We start from the raw sequence: 6,757 nt of genomic DNA, 5'->3' as shown, positions 1-6,757 counted from the left end.
CAATCTGGAAAGGTTCACCCAATTATGTGTCTGTGGCATGTATGTATCCGGTGGTAATACTGGAAGACAGAGTGCTTTGGGCCACAGCCAAGACTCAGAAAGTAGCTATGTTCAAGAATCATCATACTTAACTAGGAGAATCAATAACACTATCTGAGTTCTGAGTTCCTATGGATGCCAATCATTCTAAACCTCAAAGGATAAAGTGAGATGCCAAAACTGTTCAGAAGCAAAAAGCTACTAGTCCCGCTCATCTAATTGGAGCTAAGTTTCTTTGATATTTTGGAGTCTATAGTATATTCTCTTCTTTTTATTCTATTTTGATTTTCAGTTGCTTGGGGACAAGCAACAATTTAAGTTTGGTGTTGTGATGAGCGGATAATTTATACGCTTTTTGGCATTGTTTTTAGTATGTTTTTAGTATATTTTAGTTAGTTTTTATTATATTTTTATTAGTTTTTAGTTAAAATTCACTTTTCTGGACTTTACTATGAGTTTGTGTGTTTTTTTGTGATTTCAGGTATTTTCTGGCTGAAATTGAGGGTCCTGAGCAAAAATCTTATTCAGAGACTGAAAAGAACTGCAGATGCTGTTGGATTCTGACCTCCCTGCACTCGAAGTGGATTTTCTGGAGCTACAGAAGCCTAATTGGCGCGCTCTTAACGGCGTTGGAAAGTAGACATCCTGGGCTTTCCAGAAATGTATAATAGTCCATACTTGCCCAAGATTTGATGGCCCAAACAGGCATTGCAAATCAGCTTCAGAATTCACAGCGTTTAACGCTGGAACTGGCATAAAACTTGGAGTTAAACGCCCAAACTGGCATGAAAGCTGGCGTTTAACTCCAGAAAAAGTCTCTACACATGAAAGCTTCAATGCTCAGCCCAAGCACACACTAAGTGGACCCAGAAGTGGATTTTTACGTCATTTACTCATTTCTGTATACCCTAGGTTACTAGCTTACTATTAATAGGATCTTTTGACATTGTATCTGTACCTCATGACACTTTACACGTTTCTTTGTGTACCTTTTACAGCATGAGTCTCTAAAATCTTTTTCAAAATATTTTCAAAATCTTTTTCTTATCTTTTATATCTAATTTTCGAAAATTAACTAACAAGTAATGTGATTGGTTCAAAAATTTGAAGTTTGTTACTTTCTTGTTAAGAAAGGTTCAATCTTTAAGTTCTAGAATCTTATCTTGTAGTTTCTTGTTAGTTAAGTAATTTTAAAAATTAAATCTTTTTCAAAATATCTTTTTCTTAAAAATCTTTTTATCTTTTTATCTTATCTTTTTCAAAAACTTTATCTTTTTCAAAATTTGATTTCAAAATATCTTATCTAACTTCTTATCTTCTTATCTTTTTCAAAATTTGATTTCAAATCTTTTTCAATCAACTAACTATTTAACTTTTTGTTTGTTTTTTTTATCTTTTTCAAAACCAACTAACTACCTATCCCTCTCTAATTTTCGAAAATATCTCATCTCTTTTTCAAAAATTCTTTTTAATTGTTTTAAATTTTAATTTTAATTATATATTATCTTTAATTTTCAAAAATCACTAACCACTTTTTCAAAATCATTTTCGAAAATTTTCTATCTCTCCTCTTCTTCTATTTATTTATTTATTTACTAACACTTCTCTTCACTTCTCTTCATCTCAAATCACCACCTCTATCCTTAGCCATTCTTCTTCACTCTTCTTCCCTTTCTTCTTCTACTAACATAAAGGAATCTCTATACTGTGACATAGATGATTCCTCTTTCTTTTCTTGTTCTCTTCTTCCCTATATGAGCAGGAACAAGGAAAAAGACAAAAGCTTCCACCTCTGAGTCATGGGAGATGGAAAGACTAATATAAGCCGTCATAGCTCAGTGGTAGAACATGTGGCTGCAAATCAAAGAAATCCCTGAGATACCTCAGGGGATAAATTATCCTCCACACAACTATTGGGAGCAAATAATGATAAAAACACCAAAATCACTAGGGATCATGCAACAGAAGCAAGGAAGAGACATAAAGGAGCTCAAAAAGCACCATTGGATCTTCAAGAAGGCGCCACCCTCACTCAGGTGGACTCATTCCTTGTTCTAAAATTTTTTTTTCCTACTTTTCGTTTTTTTTATATGTTTATCTACTTCATGATCATTAGTATGTAGTAACTATGCCTTAAAGATTATGAATAATTCCATGAATCCTTCACCTCTCTTAAATGAAAAATGTTTTAATTCAAAAGAACAAGAAGTACATAAATTTCGAATTTATCCTTGAATTTAATTTAATTATATTGATGTGGTGACAATACTTTTTGTTTTCTGAATGAATGATTGAACAGTGCATATGTCTTTTGATATTGTTGTTTATGAGTGTTAAAATTGTTGGTTCTTGAAAGAATGATGAACAAAGAGAAATGTTATTGATGATCTGAAAAAAAATCATGAAATTGATTCTTGAAGCAAGAAAAAGCAGTGAAAAAGCAAAAGCTTGTGAAAAAAAAATGGCAAAAAATTGAGAAAGAAAAAGAAGGAGCAGTAGAAAAAGCCAATAGCCCTTAAAACCAAAAGGCAAGGGTAAAAAGGATCCAAGGCTTTGAGCATCAATGGATAGGAGGGCCCAAGGAAATTAAATCCATGCCTAAGCGGCTAAATCAAGCTGTCCCTAACCATGTGCTTGTGTCATGAAGGTCCAAGTGAAAAGTTTGAGACTGAGTGGTTAAAGTCGTGATCCAAAGCAAAAAAAGAGTGTGCTTAAGAGCTCTGGACACCACTAACTGGGGACTCTAGCAAAGCTGAGTCACAATCTGAAAAGGTTCACCCAGTCATGTGTCTGTGGCATTTATGTATCCGGTGATAATACTGGAAAACAAAGTGCTTAGGGCCACGGCCAAGACTCATAAGTAGCTGTGTTCAAGAATCAACATGCTTAACTAGGAAATTCAATAACACTATCCGAAATTCTAAGTTCCCAGAGACGCCAATCACTCTAAACTACAAAGGAAAAAGTGAGATGCCAAAATTGTTCAGAAGCAAAAAGCTACAAGTCCCGCTCATCTAATTATAATTAATATTCATTGATATTCTGGGATTTATAGTATATTCTCTTCTTTTATCCTATTTGATTTTCAGTTGCTTGGGGACAAGCAACAATTTAAGTTTGGTGTTGTGATGAGCGGATAATTTATACGCTTTTTGGCATTGTTTTTAGGTAGTTTTTAGTAAGTTTAAGCTACTTTTAGGGATGTTTTCACTAGTTTTTATGTTAAATTCACATTTCTGGACTTTACTATAAGTTTGTGTATTTTTCTATGATTTCAGGTAAATTCTGGCTGAAATTGAGGGACTTGAGCAAAACTCTGAAGAAGGCTGACAAAAGGACTGCTGATGCTGTTGGAATCTGACCTCCCTGCACTCGAAATGGATTTTTTGGAGCTACAGAACTTCAATTTGCGCGCTCTCAACGGCGTTGGAAAATAGACATCCAGAGCTTTTCAGCAATATATAATAGTCCATACTTTATTCGAAGAATGACGACGTAACTTGGCGTTGAACGCCAAGTACAAGCTGCTGTCTGGAGTTAAACGCCAGAAAAACGTCATGATCCGGAGTTGAACGCCCAAAACACGTCATAACTCGGAGTTCAACTCCAAGAGAAGCCTCAGCTCGTGGATTAATCAAGCTCAGCCCAAACATATACCAAGTGGGCCCCGGAAGTGGATTTATGCATCAATTACTTACTCATGTAAACCCTAGGAGCTAGTTTATTATAAATAGAACATTTATCTATTGTATTAGATGTCTTTGATCATTCGGTCTTGTGACCACATGGGGGCTGGCCATTCGGCCATGCCTGGACCTCTTACTTATGTATTTTCAACGGTGGAGTTTCTGCACACCATAGATTAAGGGTGTGGAGCTCTGCTGTACCTCAAGTATTAATGCAATTCTATTGTCTTTTATTCAATTCTCTCTTATTCTTATTCCAAGATATTCATTCGTACCCAAGAACATGATGAATGTGATGATAAGTAACCCTCATTATCATTCTCACTTATGAACGCACGTGATTGACAACCACTTCCGTTCTACAGGCAATAAGAGCTTGAATGTGTATCTCTTAGATTCCCCAACAGAATCTTCGTGGTATAAGTTAGATAGATGGCGGCATTCATGAGGATCCGGAAAGTCTAAACCTTGTCTGTTGTATTCCGAGTAGGATCCTGGGATTGAATGACTGTGACAAGCTTCAAACTCCTGAAGGCTGGGCGTGATGACAAGCGCAAAAGAATCAAGGGATTCTATTCCAACCTGATTGAGAACCGACAGATGATTAGCCGTGCTGTGACAGAGCATAGGAACGTTTTCACTGAGAGGATGGGATGTAGCCATTGACAACGGTGATGCCCTACATACAGCTTGCCATGGAAAAGAGTAAGAAGGATTGAGTTAAAGCAGTGGGAAAGCAGGCGTTCTTGAGCCATACAGTATCTCCATTCGCTTGTCTGAAATTCTCACCATGAATCTGCATAAGTATTCTTATCCCTTTTATTTATTTTATTTATCCAATTTAATTCCATTTGACTCTATGATTACAATCACTAACTGAGATCTACAAGGTGACCATAGCTTGCTTCATACCAACAATCTCTGTGGGATCGACCCTTACTCGCGTAAGGTTTATTACTTGGACGACCCAGTGCACTTGCTGGTTAGTTGTGCGGAGTTGTGAATTGAATTTCAGACACCGTGATATTGAGCACCAAGTTTTTGGAGCCATTACCAGGGATTGTTTCGAGTTAGAAAAGAATGAATCACAATTTCGTGCACCAATAACCATAGCTTGCTTCAAGCCGACAATCTCCGTGGGATCGACCCTACTCACGTAAGGTATTACTTGGATGACCCAGTGCACTTACTGGTTAGTTGTGCGGGATTGCAAAAGTGTGATTGCAATTTCGTGCACCAACCTCAGAGGAAGGGATTTCTTGAAATTGATGCTCTGAATGCCATATTGGCTCAGAACAAAGTGTTGAGTCAGCAAGTCAACATGATCTCTCAAAGTCTGAATGGATGGCAAAATGCATCCAACAGTACTAAAGAGGCAGCTTCTGAAGAAGCTTATGATCCTGAGAACCATGCAATAGCAGAGGTAAATTACATGGATGAACCTTATGGAAACACCTATAATTCATCATGGAGAAATCATCCAAATTTCTCATGGAAGGATCAACAAAAGCCTCAACAAGGCTTTAACAATGGTGGACGCAATAGGCTGAGCAATAGCAAGCCTTTTCCATCATCTTCTCAGCAACAGACAGAGAATTCTGAACAAAACACTTCTAATTTAGCCAATTTAGTCTCTGATCTGTCAAAGGCCACTTTCAGTTTCATGAGTGAAACAAGATCCTCCATCAGAAATCTGGAGGCACAAGTGGGCCAGCTGAGTAAGAAAGTCATTGAAACTCCTCCCAGTATTCTCCCAAGCAATACAGAAGAGAATCCCAAAGGAGAGTGCAAGGCCATTGATTTAATCAATATGGCCGAATGCACAAGGGAGGAGGAGGACGAAAATCCTAGTGAGGAGGACCTCCTAGGACGTCTCTCAAGCAAGAGGGAGTTTCCTATTAAGGATCCAAAGGAATCTGAGGCTCAAATAGAGACCATAGAGATTCCATTAAATCTTTTTCTGACATTCATGAGCTCTGAAGACTATTCTTCCTCTGAAGAGGATGAAGATGTGACTGGAGAGCAAGTTGCTCAATATTTAGGAGCTATCATGAAGTTGAATGCCAAGTTGTTTGGTAATGAGACTTGGGAAAGTGAACCTCCCTTGCTCATTAGTGAACTAGATACCTGGATTCAGCAAATTTTACCACAAAAGAAACAAGATCCTGGCAAATTCTTAATACCTTGTACCATAGGCATATTGACCTTTGAAAAAGCTCTATGTGATCTGGGGTCAGGGATAAATCTTATGCCACTCTCTGTAATGGAGAAGCTGGGGATCATTGAGGTACACCCTGCCTTGTTCTCATTACAATTGACAGACAAGTCATTGAGACAAGCTTATGGAATAGTAGAGGACGTGTTAGTAAAGGTTGAAGGCCTTTACATCCCTGCTGATTTCATAATCTTAGACACTAGGAAGGAAGAGAATGAGTGTATCATCCTTGGAAGACCTTTCCTAGCCACCGCAGGAGCTGTGATAGATGTCAACAGAGGTGAATTAGTCCTTTAATTGAATGGAGACTACCTTGTGTTTAAGGCACATGGCCATCCCTCTGTGACAAAAGAGAGTAAGCATGAAGAGCTTCTCTCAGTTCAGAGTCAAGAAGAGCCCCCATAGTCAAACTCTAAGTTTGGTGTTGGGAGGCCACAACCAAACTCTAAGTTTGGTGTTAAGACCCCATATCCAAACTCTAAGTTTAGTGTTGGGACTATACAACATTGAGCTGATCACCTTTGTGGCTCCATGAGAGCACAATGTCAAGCTATTGACATTAAAGAAGCGCTTGTTGGGAGGCAACCCAATTTTATTTATCTAAGTTTTATTTTATTTTATTTTATTGTTATTTTGTGTTTTATTAGGTACATGATCATGAGGAGTCACGAAAAAATCATAAAAATTAAAAACAGAATCAAAACAGCAGAAAAAAATTCGCACCCTGGAGAAAGGACAGACTGGCGTTCAACGCCAGTAAGGAGCATCTGGCTGGTGTTCAACACCAGAACATAGCATGAATCTGGTGCTAAACGCT

This window comes from Arachis hypogaea, chromosome 9 (genome assembly GCF_003086295.3).
Source record: "Arachis hypogaea cultivar Tifrunner chromosome 9, arahy.Tifrunner.gnm2.J5K5, whole genome shotgun sequence".
Lineage (NCBI taxonomy): Eukaryota > Viridiplantae > Streptophyta > Magnoliopsida > Fabales > Fabaceae > Arachis > Arachis hypogaea.
Note: the sequence above shows the minus strand (reverse complement) of the source record.